This window comes from Sus scrofa, chromosome 7 (assembly GCF_054392235.1).
Source record: "Sus scrofa isolate SSC_HxYL_T2T_F1_AM1 chromosome 7, Sscrofa_HxYL_maternal_Yorkshire_Landrace_v2.0, whole genome shotgun sequence".
NCBI classification, from domain to species: domain Eukaryota; kingdom Metazoa; phylum Chordata; class Mammalia; order Artiodactyla; family Suidae; genus Sus; species Sus scrofa.
Window position 1 is genome coordinate 85,124,550 of NC_139389.1, and position 23,046 is coordinate 85,147,595.

The window sequence follows — 23,046 nt, forward strand, 5'->3', positions numbered from 1 at the left end:
GGTTGCTAAATCAGGATCCATAGCACATATACTGCTTTGTGTGACTTGGAAGAAGTGACCTGCTGGGCAAATGCAGAGGCAGCTCCTAGGGTTCAAGCTTGGCAAACAGAGGGAAATTCTGTGATCTTTATGCAAGATTTTTCTTTTCTGCAGCTGATGTGTCTCTACACCAGGGCCTTGGCTTGGCTGGCAGAGCTTGAGCTGAATTTTATCTTCCCTTGTCCCCTTGGGCCAAGGTCTCTTGTGTGAGGCACAGCCTGACCTAGACACTGTGGCTCTAACCAAGTTTGGTCCACACCTTTTATATTTTTGTTGGACCTCTGATTTTTAACATCATCATATCATTTTTGAAAGCTTTCACCACGTCTCTCAAAAGACCTGGTCTCGATTTGTCTTTGATCTCAGTGAGATCACTGTGAAAATAAAGTGATACACTAGGGTCATCAAAAGTGACCTCATTAAATGTTAACCATTAAGGGGGAGTGTGCATTTTGTTACTGTTGTTATCAAGAGGGAACAGGATTGAAATATGTCAATCTTCACATTTCTCCTGGAGATCTTATCCAAATCTATGGCTTAATTTAAGTATCACCATTTCCCTTATAATCCTGTGACAACCCCTTCCCACCCTCCATACACCTGCATGCCTGCCCCACGGACTCCAAGCAACTTCATCTCCCTACACAGAGTCCAACACTATTTTGCTGATTAAAAAAACACACACACACACACACACACACTGGGAGAGAGAAGAAGTAATGTTATGGTCTCAGAAACAGACAGTGCAACAGGGAGTGGATTAGAGCAGAAAAGGAAAATGTAGGTCCATGGGGGGACATCAGATGAGAATAAAACATTGCAACTTGGATGGTTGAGCATGGTGGGTTTAGGTGCTAGATTTTGAAATGGCAAGAGGTGGAGGTTAGTGGACTGAATAATTAATTAAACTTCTGATGAATCCCTATGAGGGTCACTGACAACTCCCTAGTGCTGATGCACAGACTCCCCCAAGAAGCCACCAGAAACTGGTGAATAGAACAAGCTATAGGAAACAAAAAGTTGGAAATGCAAAAGCAGTTAAAACCTCAAGTATACCTAGACTTAAATTCTGCAACCTGGTAGGTCTGGGGGTGTGAATCTGACAATCCTGCGGTTGTGGCAGAAAGTTTTGGGGAGAAGGCTGAATCCTGAGGAGAGACAGCTGCTGTGTTTCCCAGTGCTTGACTCCTCCCCATGACAGGGGGATCTTCCAGGCACTTTGCTCCATGACCTTGCAGGGTCTCCACTACAGGTGAGTGCACATCCCAGTGCATTGATTTTGGTACATGGCCATGTGTTGATCCATGGGTTGTGGGTGGAGTGGCCACGTGCCAGCTGCAGGATGTTGTTGTCGTAAAGAAATGGAAATGATGGGGGTTGTTTGTAATAGATAACCATCATGGCAGAAATAGCTGATTAATACAGATGCTAAGATGTGAGGGAACCCCAACTATGAAGTTACATGCCTAAAATTTCAGTAGCTCCCCATTATCCTTGGATAAAATGATTTGGACTTCGGCTTTTGCTTTTGTAGACCAATGTCTTGGACTTTTCTTCTTGCCCCTTTAAACTCAGCTGCCTTGAACTGCTCCCTGAAATTTCCATATTCTTTCATATCTCAGCTTTGCCATGATTGCTTTTGCCTGAAATGCCCTTTCCTTCTGCAGTTCCCCAATTTGGTTTCTAACCCATCTCTTTAGATCCTATTGATTTTCTGATCTGAGCATAGCTGTTGATGTCCCTGGAAGTCCTAAATGACTGCTCAAAACTGGCCTGGGGAGTTCCCGTCGTGGCGCAGTGGTTAACGAATCCGACTAGGAACCATGAGGTTGTGGGTTCGGTCCCTGCCCTTGCTCAGTGGGTTAAGGATCCAGCGTTGCTGTGAGCTGTGGTGTAGGTTGCAGACGAGGCTTGGATCCCACGTTGCTGTGGCTCTGGCGTAGGCCGGAGGCTACAGCTCCGATTCGACCCCTAGCCTGGGAACCTCCATATGCCACGGGAGCGGTCCAAGAAATAGCTAAAAAGACAAAAAAAAAAAAAAAAAAGAAAGAAAGAAAGAAAAAAAACTGGCCTGGGCTTGATGCACCCCTTTCCTTGAATTTTCCTGACATCCAGTTTATCTCTTTCTCATTGCACTTGAAACTATTTCCTCTTGTCTTCCTTAGGTAAAGACCCTTGAGAGAAGGGATTTGTCTTGTTCATCTCTGTGTCCTTTGTGCTAGCCCAGTGCCTCACTGAATGAATGCATAGAAAGTGTCTTCTGAAGTTACCTTAAAGATGAGGAATGTCATATTGAGAGAGGATAAGCTGGGAAGGGACAGAACCATGGCCAGAACCCACATCTGCCCAATTCCTAGTCCCTTGCTCTCTCTGGCCCTGGGATGGCTTTTGGGAATACTTTCTTAGATTTGTTTAGTGGAGCAGAGCAACATTTGTTGTAAATAATTGGATTTTAAACATGAGCCTGAGTTAAGCAGCAATGGAAACATAAATATGATATGATTTGCTCCACACCATGAAGTGTATTCCATAATTAAATAGAAATGAGTTTCATATTGTCTACATATTTGGAGTATTCAGATCACATTCTTTCCACTAACAGGAATAATCAAGGGTGAACTGTGCCTCTAGAGAAGCATCCTAGGATGCCATAGCTGGGGAAACCTTCAAGGATCATATATTCACTTCCCCATTGTTCAGATGAAAGAGTCTAGGAAGCTCCAAAGAGGGTTCACAACTGGCCAAGACACCCAAATTCAAAGAAACATTCAAGAAATCGGGTGTCCCAATCCCTAGTCCAGTGATGTTTTTTGGTACACTAAGCAAATACTTGGGTTTTGGTCTTTTAATCTAACTTTCTCATGTGAAAGTGCCTGGGTATCCTCTCAGACCTCCAGCTGATCTCTGTCCCTTAGAATGGCCTTGGCAGCCTGACCACTTATTTCTCTGTGTGTCTTTTCATTGTTATATGAGATGCTCTTCTACAGGAAAGGAGAAGAACAGGCACAGAGTATGTGTTTCCCTATAGTTCACCTCTTTCTGGAAGGAGACTGGTTCATTCTCATTGTCAGGCAAGTACATTCTCAGAAGGGACGATGTGAGAGTACTGAGTTTACCATGATATTGTCCGGTCCTGGGTGGGACCAGTCCTTCTGCCTGGAGACTCAGAGCATTTGGAGAAAATTGATGGGACATCAGGTCAAGAAATGAAAGAGGGATTGGGCAAGGGCATCCTAGAGCTTTTGATTTTGTGGCTGTGGGCTTTGAAATAGCTATATTTATCTCCACCCCTTGCTCTTGATACTGACATGTATCTTTGAGGGTTGTAGACTAACTGCAATGTATTCAAAGGAGAATACTGGACTGTTGAAAAGACTTCAAACCACAGACATGCAGGAACAGCTTGAAAACTTTGGAGAATATGGACAAAAGTAGGGAGATACTGGAGGTATTTGATCATAGTCTTTGGATAACCCTCAGGGTAGCACTAGCTTATTAGAAGACAGTCGGATTCATGTTTCCTTATGCATTATATCTATTTCAGTATATTGGTTTTGTTGAACTAAATGAGCAAAACCTGGCCTTACACAGATAGGTAGTAGAAAAAGATAGCTTAGTTGCAATGTGAAATCAGGAAAGTGTTAATGGACTTATCTTCTTTTTCATTAAAGTCCATTGGACTAGCCTGCATTTTGCGTGGAATTTTCACCCTGCATGGTTTTATAGCATTATCTGTTGGTCTTTTGGGAAATAATTGGTTCACAGAGTTAGGCAACTTCTGCATGTTGTCACATTTCATTACACAGTATCAAAGATATAAAGTAGTTAATATGACCATCAATATTTTAAAAACAGAGCAATATTTAACTACTCTTTAGTACTGGAGAACCATCCAGCTCACCGTTGCAGATACAAGTTTCCCAAATTCTAATTTTTGCCTGAAAGTTTAGTTTGTTATCATTATCAACAGTGATTTATATTTTCTCTTGATGTGGCATGCTCAGTTTATTCATTTTCAAGAAAATGTTTGACAACCACACGTCTGAATAACCATTCTTTAAGCAAAATTGTGTTTCATGGAAAAAGTGGCTAGTTCAGGTTGCAACTCAAACAATTTTACTCACATGTTTTTCCCTGAGATAACATAATAATTTCTAAATTTTTTATTTAAAAATTTTTATCATAGCTGATTTATTTATTTATTTATTTTTGGTCTTTTTACTATTTCTTGGGCTGCTCCCGTGGCATATAGAGGTTCCCAGGCTAGGGGTCGAATCGGAGCTGTAGCCTCCGGCCTACGCCAGACCCACAGCAACGAGGGATCCGAGCCGCGTCTGAGACCTACACCACAGCTAACGGCAACACCGGACCCTTAACCCACTGAGCAAGGGCAGGGACCGAACCCGCAACCTCATGGTTCCTAGTCGGATTCATTAACCACTGCGCCACGACGGGAACTCCTATCATAGCTGATTTATAATGTTCTGTCAATTTCTGCTGTACAGCAAAGTGACTCAGTTATATGTATCTATACATTCTTTCTCTCGTATTATCTTCTATCACTTCCTATCACAAGTGATTGGATATAGTTCTCTGTGCTATACAGCGAGATGGCATTACTTATCTGTCCTAAATGTAATAGTTCTCATCTACTAACCCCAAACTCCCTGTCCATCCCATTCCCTCCCCCTCCCCTTGGCAACCACAAGTCTCTTCTCCATGTCCAAGGGTTTGTTTCTATTCTGTAGATAGGTTCATTTGTGCCATATTTTAGATTTCACATATAAGTGATATCATATGGTATTTGTCCTTCTCTTTCTTATTTCACTTAGTATGAGAATCTCTAGTATCATCCATATTGCTGCAAATGGCATTATTTTGTTCTTTCTTATGGCTGAGTGGTACTCCATTGTATCTATGTACCACATCTTCTTAATCCATTCATCTCTCAATGGACATTTAAGTTCTTTCCATGTCTTGGCTGTTCTGGATAGTGCTACAATGAACATAGTGGTGCATGTATCTTTTTGAATTGTAGTTTTAACTGCATATATGGCCAGAAATGGGATTGCTGGGTCACATAGTAGTTCTATATTTAGTTTTCTGAGGTACCTGCATAGTGTTTTCCATAGTGGTTGTACCAATTTACATTCCCACCAACAGTGTGGGAGGATTCCCTTTTGTCCACACCCTCTCTAGCATTTGTTATTTGTAGATTTATTAATGATGGCCATTCTGACTGGTGTGAGATGATACCTCACTCTAGTTTTGATTTGCATTTCTCTAATAATTAGTGATGTTGAGCATTTTTCCATGTGCCTGTTGGCCATTCATATGTCATCTTTGGAGAAATGTCTATTTAAGTCTCATGCCTACTTTTTGGTTGGATTGTGTGTTTTTTTTTTTTTTTTTTGCTGTTGAATTGTATGAGTTGTTTGTTCATTTTGGGGATTATACAATTGCATCACTTGTAACTATTTTCTCCCATTCTATAGTTTGTCTTTTGGCTTTTTTTTTATAGTCTCCTTTTCTATGCAAAAGCTTGTCAGTTTGATTAGGACCTGTTGGTTTATTTTTGTTTTTCTTCCCATTTACTCAGAAGATTGACCTAAAAAAACATTTGTACAGTTGATGTCAGAGAATATTTTGCCTATGTTCTCTTCTAAGAATTTTATGGTGTCTTGTTTATGTTTAAGTATTTAAGCCATTTTGACTCTATTTTTTGTGCCTGGTGTGAGGGTGTGTTCTAGTTTCTTTGATTTACATGCGACTGTCCAGTTTTCCCAGCACTCCTTGCTGAAGATACTGTCTTTTTCCCATTTTATATTCTTGCCTCCTTTGCAAAGATTAATTGACCATATGTGTCTGGGTTTATTTCATGGTTCTGTACTTTGTGCCATTGGTCCGTATGTCTATTTTCTGTAGCAGTACTACACTGCCTTGATTCCTGTAGCTTTGTAATATTGTCTGAAGTCTGGGAGAGTTATGCCTCCTGCGTGTTTTTTTTCCTTCAGAATTGCTTTGGAAATTCTGGGTCTTTTATGATTCCATGTAAAATTTTGGATTGTTTGTTGTAGTTCTGTGAAAAATGTCAATGATAATGTAGTAATTTGGTGTGCAGCAGAAATGCTGTGTACTTCCACTTTTGCCACACAGAATACTAAAAAGACATTTGCTCAAGTGAAGATTTAATACAATTAACAGTTTCACTGCTTTTTCAGTGTTATGGACTGAATCGTGTCCTTCCTAAATCCATATGTTAAAGTGTTAATGCCCCATATCTTAGGATAATTGTGTTTTGAGATACTGCTCTTGAATAGATAGTTTAGTTAAAATGGGTCATTTGATTTCCATTACAGGGGACCTTAATCTAGTCTGACTGGTGTCCTTATGAGAAGAGGAAATTTGGGCACACAAAGAGGAGAGAACATGGGATACAGACATACAGAGGTAAGTCCATATGAGGACATAAGAAGTAGGTAGCCATCACCAGGCCAAGGAGGGGGGCTCAGGAGAAACCAGCTCTGTGGGCAACTTGATCTTGAATTTCGAGTCTCAGAACTGTGATAAAAATGAATTTTTGTTGTTTAAACTACCTATTTTGCCATGACACCCCAGCCAACTAATGTAGTCAGTAACATTTTTAAGTGAAACTGTTTTTTTTTTCCCTGCAAATACATATCAATGAAGAATAGAAGGAGCCCTGATACAGAGTTGATGCCACTGACTTGTTTATGCCAAGGGATTATCAGTTTTACCCACCATTGCTTTTGCACCAACAGAGCAAATGTTGACACAAAGAAAAAGGCACATAATGTGTTGAAAATAATTTTATGAAAATAATTTGCCCTCATGGACTCCCCAAAAAAGTCTCAGAGGCTGTAGAATCCATAGATCATACTTTGAGAACCACTGTCCTCATCTATGTGGTTTGTGTTGCCAAAGCTGCAAGGGCAACCATCAGTCCAGCCTTTCTCTACTGCCTCACCACACGCTACTTGTTTGCTAGTGATTCGCAGATCAATTGTATCATATGCTTTGACAGATGGTTGAGTAAGTGGTCAGAAGCCATTGTGAACAGTGACTTTCCAATTGTGTAAATTGCTGAAACTGACCCAATTGCTTTGGTGATGTCTCTAGAGTCAAGGACCATGGATCTGTATGTCATCTGCCTGGGGATTTTTCCTCTACTCAGTGTCTTAGATGCTGGATCCATGATGATGATGTTTTGGTGACAGAGGAGGGCCTCTGGGAAGGCCCATAATCTGGTTGCATTATGTTTAGTCCCCACACTGTATTACTGTTGCAAAACTTCAGTCTTTCTATTAAAAATTATGTTTACTTGTTAAAATACAGGTAGTTGGGATGGTGACTTGAATTTTAGGCAAAACCATAAAGGGAAGGAATGGATTGACTTGGCTTTCATGGTTAATGGGTCAAGTAATTTATTAGCAACTGGACATAAAATAAAAGGGCCAGGATTGTGAATTGAGATCCATAAGAAGCCTCAAGAATGGACAAACTAGTTAGACTCCCCTCAGTCAGGGGCCTCCGGCACACTTAGGCTTTTATTAGAAGCTTCTCTTACCTTCCCTATGTTGTTCACCCTGCTGAAGGAGAAGTGAGCTTGAAAATCCACTGATTGGAGTTCATTGGTGCTGTGTAGGGGTCGAATACTGCCCCACCCCCATGCAATCAAGTGGAAGACTTGATTTTGAGCTATTGTCATTATCTCCGATCTTGAAAGGCAGTGATTTTAAATGATACCACTTATGCCTATTTATTGAGTGAGAATAATCCAAAATGCACAAGATCATCATTTGTGTTTTTCTTATTAATTTTACCTATTTAGTTAGCAATAGAGTCCATTACTGTCTTAGAAATATGTCACATGAACATACAGTTTTAATTTGTTTAAACACCTACAGATTCACAGTTTCTTTGAGCAGAACACTGTCCTTAAAGAAAGCATGCTAATTTTCAAGAAACATATTGTATTCTTATACTTGCAATAGATATCATGACCCCTTGGAAATGAAAACCAAAAAACATTTTATTATAAAGTTTTAGAAATATTAGAAAAGAGGGGAACAGAATCAATATCTTAAGACTCATCATCTAAATTAAATGATTGTTAATGTTTGCCAAATTGGCTGTTTATTTCAGTCGAGTATTTAAAAATAAATTACAAGCAGTATGACAACTTCTTTCCACAAACTTCAGCATGCATTTTTAAAAAAGAAAAATGTTTCTCTATGTAGCCATAATACCACTTCCCAACTAACAAAGTTAAAGATTCTCTAAAATCTTTTGCTATCCAGTCCATGGTCAAATTTCCTAATTCTTCCCAAATGTCTTTTATAGATGGTTTTGGGAAACAAGAATCCAGTCAAAAATGATGCGTTTAATTTGGTGGCTAAATCTTTGAAGTTTCTTTAATCTGTAGCAGTTCTCCTTCCACTGCTTTCCCTCCACTGTACCCGTGTTTTCTTTTCACCACATTGATTATGAAGGGACTGGACTTGTCCTGCAGAATGTTGCACCTTCTGGATTGTCCTAGTTGTTTCTTTGTGGAGTCTTTTAACCTGTTCTTCTAGCTCCCTTGTCTCCTGGCAGAACTAAAGGTTGGATCAGGCTTATTAATTGGTTTCTGTTTGTCAGCAACACTGTGTAGGGGAGGTTGTGTCCTGAGCATCCTGTCAGGTCGACATGATGACTGATGAGGCCAAGATTGATCCCTAGGATAAGAGTGACAGAAAAAACGATCTTTTTGTAAAAGTTTCATATTCCCATTGCAACCGGCAGATAATGAGACTCTGCAATGTTTTAATACTTTTCCCTTAGCTTGGAGTAATTTTTTCTGCATGATGTTTTGCTTGAAGCCAGAAGCTAGTCACATTTTTATCTTCCTGTAACTGTGAATGCCTTCATTCCACTGTAACAGAAAGAGATCCTATAAACTCATTAGTCTATGCTGAAACATTAATATCTAAAAGTTTTCTCCTTTAGAAATTAAAATATGTTCTGTTTCTGGAATATATGTTCCACTTCTGCTCTAAAAATGAGAATGTCATTAAAAGTGTTTTCTCTGTGAATTGTCTATTACACTGGTAAATGGGCTTTTCCGATTTTATTCGGATTGAGTTGATGTATTCTGTCCTTTAAATCATAAGCCCCGTTTATTTTGGACAACCTGGGAGGAAGCCTGGGTAGAGTTTTCTTCCTCCACACATTACCTTTTCTATAATAGGCTTAGAAAGAGTAATAGGATGTGGTGTTCTAACTGGTGATTGTAATCCCAGGATAAAGGGATCAATCCCTGTGCTCTAGGATCAAATACATGCAGAAACAGGAGACAAGTGAAGGAGAGCCCAGGGCTGGTCAGCTCTCACATCTGTGGTACTAACATTGATTGACCCTCTCATTGAGCAGAAATTTCTCTTAGTTCCCAGGAAATATCTTTCAGAAACACATAGAGTACGTGGGTGGCATAAGTGGTGCCTTTGGTCTGGGATGAGGAGAGAGCTTAGTGGCATTAGGTCGGAGAGAAGATTCCTTGACTCTGAAATACATTTCCAGTCGGGGTAGGTCTTGTGACATCTTCAAGGACCAGGTCAAGGTTCATCTGCCAGAGCTCTTCCCTGCTGCTAACTCTACCCAACAGAAATTTCCCTGCCACCTTCTGTTTGCTGACTTTGTGATAAGTCAGGTTGCGCTCATGAAGGGTCTGTTCTCTTTGTTGCACTGCTGGGTCATTTGTCCAGTCCACTTCCTAATGACCTTCTTTCTATCTCTACTCTTTCGTTTGACAGTTTTCTCATCAGAACAAGGCACATGAACTGTTAGGATTTGAGGATTCAGAGTCAGATTTTCACCTTGTGGATCTGTTTTTAGTTATGGACTTAAGAAATGCATTATTAAAAAAAATTGGACTCTGTGTAAGCCTGTCTATTCCAGTCAGCCGAATTCCAGTTTACAACAGGCACTTTCCAAACCCTTGTTTTGCTTTGTGCTGATCATTGAGGTTATGGAATAAGGAAGAATTATGTAAGTTAGACAGAAGTGGACTCAACTTCTTGCCTCATCATATACTAGTGTGTGACCCAGTGCACAGGCGCACAGACATTGTTAGTTCCATGCCTTTACTTCTCCATGATGTTCTCTTTTACATGCCAAGAATGTATAGGTGATAAATGTTGGTAAAATATGGTGAGATTATTCATTTTGATGAGTTTAGTGGTACTCGTTCACATTCTAAAACCAAAGCAGCGAGGACAGTGTGGAGTAAATCTGTAACAAAAGGAGGTGGAGGCAAGTGGGCAGAAACTCAAATATTATTTCCGTGTGACATTCAAAGGACACCTTCTGATGCTGAGACAGAGACAGTGGATCAGACTTGAGGTTTTTGAGCAAAGGTTTAATACACTTTAACCTTTTTGGCTTATAACACAGTGGAATACCACTGTACAGTAACCATCGTTTTCCTTTTATCTTTCCCTTGGCATTTTGCCCTCACTACCCTTTGCCATCTAGAACACTTCAGAAATCTCCTTTCTCCAATACTGTTATTGTGGTTGAAGTCCCTAAAATTCAGGTGTAAAAATTATTACAATTGCATAAATCAGTAGGTAAAACATGAAGAATCTAAAAGAAAAATGGTCAAAGGATAAATGAAGAAAGTTCCTCATTGGTTAAGAAACTTATAAAAATGTACCTCTTTAGCAACAACAACAACAACAAATGTAAAGAAGAAGGTATTAACAAAGTAACTTTTAAAAAAATTTTGTAATATATATTGTATGTATACACACACACACACACATATATAAGGTATTTGTATATGTGTATAGTCTGAGATGAATTTTATTTTATTTACTTATTTATTTTATTGGAGTATAGTTGATTTACAATATGTATTAGTTTCAGGAACACAGCAAGTGATTCAGTTACACTCTATCTATCTAATCTTTTTTAGATTCAACAAAGTAACTTTTAACAATAGACATTTAAGCAATGTTTTGTTAGAAAAGGTGATGTTCCAGATGTTCTGCTCTCAATATGTTGGTGACAATAAAAATTGTTATATTTTTCTTGGAAGTTAATTTGTTACTATCAAGGGGTTGAAAATATTCATACTAGTTTGAACAAATATTTCCACTTTAGAGAATTTGCTGTAAGAAAATGCTATGGATGTTTGAATGAAAATTGAAATTTGTTCTCATCACAGAGGAAATATTCCTCTTATATTTGAATCTTTGCAAATATTACAAAAAGCAAAATTACAATGCTTTCATGAAATTCTTTGATTTTGCATAGTTAAATACAACTTAGTGAGGACCATTTACCAGACATGATCTTAATCAAGTCAATACTTCTAAAACTCTGCCGATGAGATTAGTGAAAAAGATGAATATAATTTAACAAAAATTTAGTAGGTGTATTTGGGACTGTGCTTTAAAAATTATGTGTTCACTTCCATATGACCCCGCAATCCCACTCTTGGGCATCTATCCGAACAAAACTCTACTTAAAAGAGACACATGCACCCGCATGTTCATTGCAGCACTATTCACTATAGCCAGGACATGGAAACAACCCAAATGTCCATCGACAGAGGATTGGATTCGGAAGAGGTGGTATATATACACAATGGAATACTACTCAGCCATAAAAAAGAATGACATAATGCCATTTGCAGCAACATGGATGGAACTAGAGAATCTCATACTGAGTGAAATGAGCCAGAAAGACAAAGACAAATACCATATGATATCACTTATAACTGGAATCTAATATCCAGCACAAATGAACATCTCCTCAGAAAAGAAAATCATAGACTTGGAGAAGAGACTTGTAGCTACCTGGTGGGAGGGGGAGGGAGTGGGAGGGATCGGGAGCTTGGGCTTATCAGACACAACTTAGAATAGATTTACAAGGAGATCCTGCTGAATAGCATTAAGAACTTTGTCTAGATACTCATGTTGCAACAGAACAAAGGGTGGGGGAAAAATGTAATTGTAATGTATACATGTAAGGATAACCTGACCCCCTTGCTGTACAGTGGGAAAATAAAAAAAATTATTAAAAAAAATAAACTTAAAAAAAATTATGTGTTCAGGAGTTCCTGTCGTGGCCTAGCGGTTAACGAATCTGACTAGGAACCATGAGGTTGAGGGTTTGATCCCTGGCCTCGCTCAGTGGGTTAAGGATCCAGCATTGCCATGAGCTGTGGTGTAGGTCGCAGACACGGCTCGGATCCCGTTTTGCCATGGCTCTGGCATAGGCTGGTGGCTACAGCTCCAATTGGACCCCTAGCCTGGGAATCTCCATATGCCATGGGAGCGGCCCAAAAAATGGCGAAAAGACAAAAAGAAAAAAAAATTATGTGTTCCATATTGCTTAAACAAATCTTTTAAAGTAAATATTTTGTTGTTGAGGTCATGAATGTTCACTTACAGGCTAAATGACAAAGCAATAGTTGTAATATTCGTGAACTAGTATTGTGGTTTAGAAATGTTTTAGTGATAACTTCATATATGTGCTTGACACAAACAATGTAGATGCAGGTGAGTTGACATGCTTGGAAAAATGTTCCAAGATCAAAAAGCAGCTCTACTGATAATAGATAACACTGGTTTGTGATGCTGGCAAAGAAATTGAAATAGGTTTTATGATCTTATGAGAATGGAAAAAAAGCAGAATTTCAAAATTAACAAGCTATATATGATTTAAAATATGTATGTGTAATTTAATATATTAAACATTTTAAAGTAGAATTTGATAATTTTCTATAACCTAATATATTTATATATTCAAGTTGGCAAAACCCTTCATTTTAAATCTTTTAATTGACAAAAAGTGGAGACTTACTTCAGATCATATGTATACATACATATGCATATATACACACATATATGTTATGTATCTGTACTTTTTTATACCATATATAAAGTATCCCTCATAAATATGTATCATAATTCTGTGATCAATGTGTTACATATGGATATATTCATTAAAGCTATTTTTATAGAAGTAGAAATGTAGAAGCTACCCAAATTCTCCATTGTATGAGAACTGATTAAACCATAAATGTTCCCAAGTACAGTATTAATGCAGGTCATTAAAAATACTGATGAAGGAGTTCCCTTCGTGGCTCAGCAGTTAATGAACCTGACTAGGATCCATGAAGATGTGGGTTCCATCCCTGGCCTTGCTCAGTGGATTAAGGCTATGGTGTTGCTGTGAGCTGTCATGTAGGTCGCAGATGCAGCTCAGATCCTGAGTTCCTGTGGCTGTGACTGTGGCCGGCAGCTGTAGCTCTGATTTGACCCCTAGCCTAGGAAACTCCATATGCCTTGAGTATGGCCCTGAAATAGCAAAAAACAAAAAAACAAAAAAACAAAAACAAAAAAAAAACTGAGTAGTGAAAGTATCTAATAATATATGGGATTGATTTTCTAATGTAAAAAGTGATGAAATGTGTATATGGGGTGTGATGACATACACAGAGTATGTAATAATCTATATGTTGAAAAACAAAACTGGGAAGGAATATACCTAAATAGTGACTATATTTGCTTTTTGGTGTCAGTGGAGTTTTTTTCGACATAGAATACTGCATTGAATTTTGGGAAGAAAGAGCTCAGGTCCTTGAATTCCAGCTGCCAACCGTGCGGACAATCTTCCCAGTGTAGTCATCCACCTGGACCCACTCTCTGACAAGGATGTTTGTTTCATGGCTAAATAATGTCAACCATGCAAAACTATTCCTGTTATTTATTTATTTATTTACTTATTTTTTGTCTTTTGTCCTTTTAGGGCTGCACCCACGGCATATGGAGGTTCCTAGGCTAGGGGTCTAATCAGAGCTCTAGCTGCTGGCCTACACCAGAGCCACAGCAATGCCAGATCCGAGCCATGTCTGCCACCTACACCACAGCTCAAAGCAACGCCAGATCTTTAACCCACTGAGCGAGGCCAGGGATCGAACCCTCAACCTCATGGTTCCTTTCCGCTGCACCATGGATTCGTTTTCTGCTGTACCATGATGGGAACTCCTTCTGTTATTAAATTAAATCACACACATTTAATTTAATTTTTTTATTGGCCCCATTCCTGACCTCTTCCTGAACCTGGGAAGAGAGCTTTCCACCTGGAGGTTCCAGAGCCTCCATGTCTGATCCACACTGAGCTCCAGAGAGAGAATAAATTTCCATCTTTCATTTTGGGCAGTGTCCTCAAACTTTGAAAATTCTGTCATGGTTGGTTTAGTCTTTACCTAAAGGCTATTGTCTCTATTAAATACAACGTTCCTTCCCTTACAAGCCTAACCCTAAATTCTACATTGATTTCCATTGTTCATTATTATGAAACCAGTATGAACTGGTTTCAGGTTATTTTTCTTGATATCAGGTTTTGATGGGATAGAATATAAGCATATGGGGGATGTGATGGAGAAGAGAACCACAGAAAGAATGAGAACCAGGAAGATAAGAATGAGAAGCCAAGGAGGACCTACTTAGAGTTTGCAGAGAGTTGGCAGCTGGCAGCCTCCCTGAGCTATTGGCAAGACTTTGAATCATTCAAGCCAGAGTTAAGCTTCCTTCTATTCCTCCCCCTGCTGCTGTGGAAACTGCAGGACTTGAAGATACTATACTACATGAATTCTCCTTTTTTTTTTTTTTTTTTTTTTTTTTTGCAGATGCTGATAAAGTACATATCCAAATCCTGGCCTCTATGTTCTCTAGGGGGAGATCAGGAATATCAATTCACATGATAAATACTTTGAGTCCACAACAGTATTTTCCCTGGTACTAATATTTTTGTGTCTTTCCTTGTACTTTGTCCCTGTGCTTCCTATTTTTCTTAGCTTTGCTAAGTAGGCACTGAAAACAAGGGACCATTTTCTTGGAGCAAAAAATAGCAATACAGACTCAAGGAAAGCCAAGTTACAATCTCTTAGAGACAGTTGCAGTACAAGGATATCTTTGCAAGGCCTGGCACAAGCTAGCAATAACATTCTTCTCTTCCTTCCTTTCTTTCTTCTTTCTCTTTCTTTCTTTCTTTCTTTCTTTCTTTCTTTCTTTCTTTCTTTCTTTCTTTCTTTCTTTCCTTTCTCTCTCTTTCTTTCTTTCTTTCCCTCCTTCCTCCCTCCCTCCCCCCCTTCCTTTCTTTCTTTCTTCCTTCCTTCCTTCCTTCCTTTCTTTCTTTCTTTCTTTCTTTCTTTCTTTCTTTCTTTCTTTCTTTCTTTCTTTCTTTCTTTCCTTCCTTTCTACCTTCCTTCCTTCTTTCTTTCTTTTCATGAGTGTTCTTAGCAGCTTTATTTGCAATAGCCAAAAGCTAGAAATAATTCAAAGGTCCTTCAACAGGTAAGTGGATACACACACTATGATACTTTCATATCATTCAGTATGACTTAGCAATAAAAATGAACCAGTGATCCATTCGATCACTTGGATGGATCGCAAGGTAATTATGCTGAGTGAAAAAAAGAGACAATCTCAAAAGGTTTCATTCTTTATGACTCCATTTATATATAATTCCATTTATATTAGAATAAAATTATAGAGACAGAAAACAGACTGGTGCTTTCTGTGTTAGGAATGGGAGGTGGGTATATGCTTTACAGAGGCACTGGGGAGCCCTGTGGGGATGGAACACTTCTCCTTCTTGATGGTGGTGATCACACAAATCTACATGGGTAAAAAAATTGCATGGAAATCTACACACACGTGAGTATATATGAAACGGATGAAATCAGTATGAGCTCTGTAGATTGTGCTAATGTAATTTTCCTGGTTTTGGCACTGTACTGTAGTGACGAAAGATGGTATGATTGGGAGGAACTAGATGAAGGGTACAAAGTACCTCCTTGTTAGTTGTTTGTGTGTGTGTGTGCAATTTCAGGTGAATCTAAAATTAGTTTAAAATTATAAGTTAGAAAAGCAATTTATTCAATGTTTAGGAGTTTCACATTGATTATCCTAGTCTTTGTGTTCATTTTTTAAAATTTTAAAATTTTTTTCATGTTTTTAAAAAAATTTGTTATAGTTGATTTACAGTATTGTGTCCATTTCTGCTGTATTCCTATATGTATATACATACACATTCTTTTTCATATACTATCTTCCATCATGGTCTATCCCAAGAGACTGGATATAGTTCCCTGTGCTATACAGTAGGATCTCATTGCTTATCCATTCTTTTTTTTTTTTGTCTTTTGTCTTTTCTAGGGCCGCACTCAAGGCATATGGAGGTTCCCAGGCTAGGGATCTAATCAGAGCTGTAACTGCCGGCCTATGCCACAGACACTGCAATGCCAGATCTGAGCCACATGTGTGACCCATACCACAACTCACAGCAATGCCAGATCCCTAACCCACTGAGCGAGGCCAGGGATCGAACCCACAACCTCATGGTTCCTAGTCGGATTCATTAACCTCTGAGCCATGACGGGAACTCCGGTTCATCCATTCTAAATGTAATAAGTTTGCATCTACCAACCCCAAATTCCCCATCCATCCTACTTCCTCTCTCTTCCCCCTTGGCAACCATAGTTCTCTATATCCACGAGTCTGTTTCTGTTTTGTAGATAAGTTCATTTGTGCCATATTTTGGATTATACATATAAGTGATATTATATCATGCTTGTTTTTCTCTTTCTGATTGACTTCACTTAGTATGAGAATCTCTAGTTCTAGCCATGTTGCTGCAAATGGCATTATTTTTTCTTTTTTATGACTGAGTAGTATTCCACTGTGTGTAGGTACCACATCTTCTTAATCCATTCATTTGTTGATGCAGATTTAATTTGTTTCCATGTCTTGGCTATTGTGAGTTTGTGCTGCAATGAACATAGTTGGGCATGTATCTTTTTGAATGAAAGTTTTGTCCAGATATGTGCCCAGGAGTGGCCTTGATGGGTCATGTGGTAGTTCTATATTTAGTTTTTTGAGGAACTTCCATACTGTTTTCCATAGTGATCGTATCAATTTACATCCCCGCCAACTGTAAAGGAAGGTTCCCTTTTCTCCACATCCTCTCCAGCATTGCTATTTTTAAACTCGTTAGAGATGGCCATTCTGAGTGGTATAAGGTAGCACCCCATTGTAGTTTTGATTTGTGATTTGTGTTTCTCTAATAATTAGAGATGTTGAGAATTTTTTCATGTGCCTACTGGCCATCCATAGATCCTCCTTGGAGGAATGTACATTTATGTCTTCTGCTCATTTTCTCATCAGGTTGTTTGTTTTTTTGTGTTGAGTTGTATGAGTTTGTATATTTTGGAGATTAGGGCCTTGTTGGTTGTTTATGATAAAAACTCTCCAGAAAGTCAGCATAGAGGGAGCCTACCTCAACGTAATAAAAGCCATATATGACAAACTCAGAGCTAACATCATTCTCAATGGTGAAAAACTGAAAGCATCTTTGCTAAGATCAGGGACAAGGCAAGGATGTCCACTTTCACTGCTGTTATTCAACATAGTAACATAGTTTTGGAATTCCTTGGCATGGCAATCAGAGAGGAAGAAGAAATAAAAGGAATCCAAATTGGAAAAGAAGAAGTAAAACTGTCACTGTTGGCAGATGACATGATAGTATACCTAGTAAATCCTAAAGACACTTCCAGAAAATTGTTAGAGCTCATAAGTGAATTTGGTAAAATTGTAGGATACAAAATTAATACATAGAAATAGATTGCATGTCTATATACTAACAATGAGGGTCAGAAAGAGAAATTAAAATGGGAAATTGGGAGTTCCCATCATGGCACAGCGGAAATGAATCTGACTAGGAACCATGAGCTTGTGGGTTCCATCCCTGGCCTTGGTCAGTGGGTTAAGGATCTGGCATTTCCATGAGCTGTGGTGTGGGTCACAGATGCAGCTCAGATCCTGCATTGCTGTGGCATAGGGCAGCAGCTGTAGCTCTGATTAGACCTCCACATGCCACAGGTGCAACCTTAATAAGCAAAAAAAAAAAAAAAAGAAAGAAAGAAAGAAAGAAAGAAAAAAAAGGGAAATCGTCCCATTTACCACTGCAACAAAAAGAATAAAATACCTAGGAATAAACCTATCTAAAGAGACAAAAGACCTGTACTCTGAAAAGTATAAGATGCTGATGAAAGAAATCAAAGATGACACAAACAGAAGGAAAGATTCCATGCTCTTGGACTTGAAGAATCAATATTGTCAAAGTGACTATATTGCCCAAAGCAATCTATAAGTTCAATGCAATCCCTATCAAAGTACCAAGGACATGTTTCACAGAAACAAACAAAATATTTTTAACTTTTGTTTGGAAGACCCAGAATAGCCGAAGCCATCCTCAGAAAGAAAAATGGAGCTGGAGGAATCAGCCTCCCTGACCTCAGGCTATACTACAAAGCTACAGTTATCAAAACAATATGGTACTGGCACAAAAACTGAAATAGAGATCAATGGAACAGGATATAAATCTCAGAAATAAACCCAAGCACCTATAGTTAATGAATCTATGACAAAGTAGGCAAGAACATACAGAAGAGGAAAGATAGTTTGTTCCATAAGTGGTGGGAAACCTGGATGGCTACATGTAAAAGAATGATATTAGAACATTCTCTAACACTGGACACAAAACTAAACTCAAAATGGATTAAAGACATACATGTAAGGCCAGATACTATAAAACTCCTAGAGGAAAACATAGGCAGAACACTCTTTGACATAAATCACAGCAACATCTTATTTGATCCATCTCCTAGAATAATGACAACAAAAACAAAAATAAACCAATGGGACCTAATTAAACTCAAAAGCTTTTGCACAGCAGTGGGAACCCTTTTAAAAAATGAAAAGCAATAAAATTTTGATGAGCAGCCCCAAGCCCCATTGTCCTACATATGAAGGAAGGAAAGGTCCTGCTGCTCATGGCCTTGAAAGCCTGACCAGAGTATGGTCACTATGTGGATTCAGAGAGTGAGATGGGCAAGGTCAATGATTTAGGAAAGCATTCTGTCCAAGTTTGGGATAGATTTGCAGGCTTTCCTAAAGTACATGTAAAGTTGTAATACCAGCTTTCCAATAATTCCCTTAACTCTCAGCCTCTTAAGTGTAGTTTTAAGTCAGCCTTCTCCATTCCCAGCAGGAAGCAATAAATCCCTGAGGATGCTCAGAAGAAAGCCTCCCAGTCTCTCTCTTTGGGCAGGCAGTAGAGGATTGATGGGGTCAGAAGTATGGGAATTTCTGAGAGGCTTATTATCAGGCCCTGCCCTGGTGGGTACTTCCTAGGTAGCTGGTGGTTGTGCCCCACATCTGTTGTGAACTGGCCCAAAGCCAGCAGCTCTTGTTCTCTGAATAGGAAAGGAACTCAAGTGTGGGGTATCAGGGGGTACAGAAACCACAATATGTGGACATTCTGGGTCTCTGGTGCCTCATATGGAAGACATCTGTTGGATGAGGCAGATGGTGAGGAGCCTGAGTCAGCAGGGGCATGAGCAGTTTCCCAGCATCCAGGTCCCATGAGCAGTTTCCCAGCATCCCACCACTTTCCTCCTCTGTCTTAGAACATGGGCTTTTCCAGGTTTATTAGCCAATCTGCATAGTCAGCTGACTTCTTGAGTTAGTATAATGGCATCAACTTGCTGAACATGAGCTCCTCCTCCAGATGTGATAGAGACCAGATGGCTTGGGGGGTGGAGGCCAAAAAGCAATGGCAGAGCCAACCTAATCCCTCGTGGCAAATAGTCTATCCAGAGGGAGAGCCATTGTAGGATTAAAGTTTCTCTGTTGTATTCTCCTGAAAATGGAGATGAATAAATCTGGGTACACAATTGTCTTCCCTCCACACATTTATTCTGCCCTGATAGTTGAGTTAATTGGTGTATGTAGGATGGAGTCTCAGTTTTCATCATTGAAAACTGAAACAATGTACAGGAAATAGGAGAAATATATACAAAAGTAAAAATAGGGTGGCTAGAATCCTGCCTTATACCTGGCCTCTGGAGTCTCTGCTTTGGAGAGAAGGGAAAACTTTACCCTGGAATCAGATTCACTTACTTTACTTTGAGTCTGAAGGCTAAAAAAAGACTATGTTGACTGGTGCACATTATTTTTGAGTGGACTTGATTTGCCGTAAATATATGATAGAATGAGGTGTGGTATCAGAGAACACAAATAGACCAGAGAGTTGGAGTTGTCTAAGGTGACAATGCTTCTTTCTTCCATTGCAGGGTATGACCTGAACAGCTCCCATTATAGTCCATGGAAATTGTGCCTCCATGCTTTGTCATGGAGCTTCATACATCCATATATGGTGTAAACCTGAGACTCAGTTCTGAAATTTTAGAGGAGTGATATGTAGATAGCCTACATTTTTCCAGTGGCAGATTATACTGATGAAGTAACTGAACCTGGATTTAGGTAGAAACTTCCAAGTCTGAGTCAGGCACCTTAAAGAGGTATAGTATTATGGAGTATTATTATCAGAATCAGTTCACAAATGCTGCCCTGCAAGCAGATCTCAGAAAAATGCCTGTAAATGGCCCAATGTGGTCCTTACTTTACAATCCTGCATGGATGGGGGTAGGACTAGAAGCAAAAAGCAGGAATAGGAAGGGACCTGTTTTGTATCATTTTCCTGTCGAGATGCAAATGGTTTGGGAAAGGTCGCTGTTGGAAAGTGTAAATCTCAGGGTGAGGGAGCCTGGAAGAACTGAGAGGTGTAAAGTTTGTAGACCGTCAATACTGTCGAGTAGATTTCAAAGAACAGAGTGTGGATTTCTAAAGTGGAGGGTTAAGAATCAAGATTAGAGAAGGATATCGAAGAATAAATGCTGCAGAAGACACAGTGAATAATTGGCTATGAAACATAACACAGAGGGCAAATTTTATGGTTACTGTATGTCCCTATGTAGTCAATGCTTAAGCTTTTTGTTCCCCACAGGTGCCCATGATAACTGAGAAAGGCAAGAGAAAATCTCCCTGTAGAGATGGTTGAAGAAATTTAAAAATTTAACTTGTATATTGATCTTGAAATGGGAAAGCACAGGAGAGCCCTTTGGGAGTTAGCTTTAGAAAAGAAACCATAGAAAATACAAGAAAGCTAGAACACTTATAGGAAAAGTGGAAATTCCCTGCTTGGAGAATGGTCAAATTGAAATAGTTGGAACATATAATTTTCCCTCAGAATAATGGTAACAGCATTTCAGCAAACTTGTATCTGGATTCCTTGTGTGAAATAAAAATGGCAGCTGGTATTCTGTCGGAATTCAATTAGGGAATCACGGGAAAATTTGTCTCATAGTCACGGAAGCCAGGCTGAGGATTTCAGAGGGAAATTCCACTTTTGCCTCTTCAGTTTCTGTAGAGGTCTCTGTGGGCTTTGCAGCACTGTGGCTGTACCCCCACACAGTGCTATAGAGCTTTACAAAAACCTCCCCTTGGTTTCATCCTACCTGGCCTCTGAGAACCCCCCCGCAGGCTTTTTCTTCAAGTCAAGCTCCAGCAAGATCAGAGTTTTGGCCTTAGATCAGGGCAGGCTTGCCCTGTGCTTCTGTCTCAGGCTCTCCTGCCCTGCTGCCTGGATGGACCCTGGAGTTTGCAACTAGAGCGGACTTTCAGAATCATGACACCGTCTCCCATCTGTGCTTTCTGGCCAGTCTAATATCAGATGGTTTCATACAACAGAGTTTGTCAGACCTGGATGTTGCTGCTGGGTCCTACAAGTGGTAGGTAGGCAGAACATGTTTGTGGTCAATGTCATTTCTCCTTTCACCAGCCAAGCCTCAGAATCAGCTCTGCTTGCCCCACTTCACACGGGGAGAGTGTTATAGAGGTGATGGTGTGTGTGTTCACATAAACTTAGAATTTTATCCTCTTTCCTGACTCCCTGGTTTGCGAAATTCAGAGTCAGCCCATGTGCTGCTTTGTGTGACTTGGAAAAGGTGACCTGCTGGGTGAATGCAGAGGCAGCTCCTTGGGTTTGAGCCTGATAAACAGAGGGCACCTTTGTGATCTTTATGCAAGCTTTTCCTTTTCTGCAACTGATATGTCTCCTTACCAGATCCTTGCCTTGGCTGGCAGAGCTCGAGCTGAATTTTAGCCTCCCTTGTCTCCTCGGCTGAGGGTCCTTGTGCCAGACACAACCTGTGCACCTAGACACTGAGGCTCTGACCAAATTCAGTCCATGCCTTTGATTTTTGTTTTTTGGTTGTGCCCTTGGAATTCGGAAGTTCCCGGACCAGGGATTAAACCTGTGCCATGGCAGTGACGTTTCAGATCCTCAGCTCTCAGGCCACTAGGGAAATCGAATGCTTTTTAATTTACATCCTTGTTGGACCTCTGATTTTTCACAGCATCATATCATTTTTGAAAACTTTCACCAGGTCTCTCAAAACACTGGTCTTGGTTCCTCTTTGATCTCAATTGTATGTGAACTGTGAAAATAAAGTAATAAACTAGAATCATTAGAAGTGACCTCATTAAATGTTAACAATTAGGGGAGAATATGAATTTTGTTGCTATCAAGAAGGAGCAGGATTTGACCTCATTAAATGTTAACAATTAGAGGAGAATATGAATTTTGTTGCTATCAAGAAGGAGCAGGATTGAAATATGTCGATCTTCACATTTCCCCTGGAGATCTTATTCAAATCTGTGGCTTAATTTAAGTATCACAATTTCCCTTATAATCCTGTGACAACCCCTTCCCACCCTCCATACACCTACATGCCTGCCCCACGGACTCCAAGCAACTTCACCTCCATACACAGAATCTAACACTCTTTTGCTGATTAAAAAGCCAAAAAACATATAGGGAAAGAGAAGAAGCCATGTTATGGTCTCAGGAACAGAAAATGCGACAGGGGATGGCTTGATCAGGAAAATGTGGGCCTCATTGGGAGAAAAGATGGAAATAAAGCATTGCAACTTGTATGGTTGAGCACAGCTGGTCTTGGTGCTATTTTTTTTTTTTTTTTTTTTTTTTGTCTTTTGTCTTGTTAGGACCACACCCATGGCATATGGATGT

General features: G+C 39.5%; 2 protein-coding genes and 1 long non-coding RNA gene across 24 annotated transcripts in view; 1 reads left to right on the forward strand and 2 right to left on the reverse strand.

Annotated features, from left to right (window-relative positions):
- The window catches only part of LOC102166266 (uncharacterized), a 565,109-nt gene that overhangs the window by 128,186 nt on the left and 413,877 nt on the right, over positions 1-23,046 (reverse strand).
- Positions 1-23,046, reverse strand: part of LOC102160313 (T cell receptor delta constant) — a 660,440-nt gene that overhangs the window by 45,043 nt on the left and 592,351 nt on the right. The gene's annotated exons all lie outside the window — the stretch shown is intronic.
- LOC146401705 (uncharacterized) overlaps positions 1-23,046 on the forward strand; it is a 76,133-nt gene that overhangs the window by 15,094 nt on the left and 37,993 nt on the right. Inside the window, exon 2 of the long non-coding RNA XR_014810877.1 lies at positions 6,399-6,489. This is a non-coding gene — a long non-coding RNA (uncharacterized LOC146401705). The remainder of the gene's footprint in view (positions 1-6,398; positions 6,490-23,046) is intronic.